This window comes from Triticum urartu, chromosome 6A (assembly GCF_056163025.1).
Source record: "Triticum urartu cultivar PI428250 chromosome 6A, HENAU_Tu73, whole genome shotgun sequence".
Taxonomy (NCBI): Eukaryota; Viridiplantae; Streptophyta; class Magnoliopsida; order Poales; family Poaceae; genus Triticum; species Triticum urartu.
Window position 1 is genome coordinate 175,884,543 of NC_141878.1, and position 1,201 is coordinate 175,885,743.

The following is a 1,201-nucleotide window of genomic DNA, read 5'->3' on the forward strand; positions in this document are numbered from 1 at the left end:
GGGGTAGTCTTCTTTTATTTTGGTTCCGTAGTCGGACCTTGATTGTATCTGTTTGATGTAATGCTTTATTCATGTAATTGTGTGAAGTGGCGATTGTAAGCCAACTATGTATCTCTTTCCCTTATGTATTACATGGGTTGTGTGAAGATTACCTCACTTGCGACATTGCTTTCAATGCGGTTATGCCTCTAAGTCGTGCTTCGACACTTGGGAGATATAGCCGCATAGAGGGCGTTACAAGTTGGTAATCAGAGCCTTCCCCGACCTTAGGAGCCCCCTGCTTGATCGAATCGCTGGCGTTATTGAGTCTAGAAATGTTTTGAGTCATTTAGGAATTATATATATCGGAGAGTTAGGAATTCTTTTTACTCCTCAGTCCCTTTCATCGCTCTGGTGAGGCATCCTGACGTAGAGTTTTGACTCTTCTCTTCTCAAATTTCACTAAAAAAAATTTAGGAACACGCGGGTATCTTGGAATCGTTCCTATGGTTTTGTGACGAGAACATTGTTCTTGGTGCCTCCTGACATTTAGGGGTTGTGGCAATGTCCCGGGGAGTTGAGTTCCGAGGTGTTGTCGTCACAATTTTATCGTTGCAGTTCTGGAATACCTGAGTTTAGTTTCGCCGACATCGAAAATCTCTTTTATGCAGTTGTTGGTGAGATAACCTCGACGCCACCCAGTATTGGGGCGGGAGTTCGGGAGTATTGCCATAACTCGTATAACGGATGCTTTTGGAAGGTTGAGGTAAATGATTTCCGAAGGTTTCTTGGTTATGTGTTGAAGGATGGATACAGCTGGATGTAGGATTTGCTAGTTTTGGGTGAGATATTATTCTTCCCATGTATCCCCAACACCTGATTGCATAACTGGAAAATGTCGGGAGTTTATAAGTGGGAATTCAAGTAGCTCTTAGGATATCTTTCCGACAGATGTATGATATGAAATTGGGGTTCGACGTCTAGTGGTCCGCCTATCCACGGTTGGTTTTACAGTGGTCTCGTTGTGTCTTAAAGAGTCCTTGGCTATGCCGACTTGGGGATGCTTCGTATGTCATGTGCACTGCCTTGTACATGATGGTGCTCTACGATCGAGCCCGTGTAGGCCCCACCATGAAAACTTCGGACGAAATCTCTATCATATGTTTGTTCCGGCTTATTCTGCAAGCCAATCCTTTGTTTTGTTTTGAGTTGTGGTATTCGA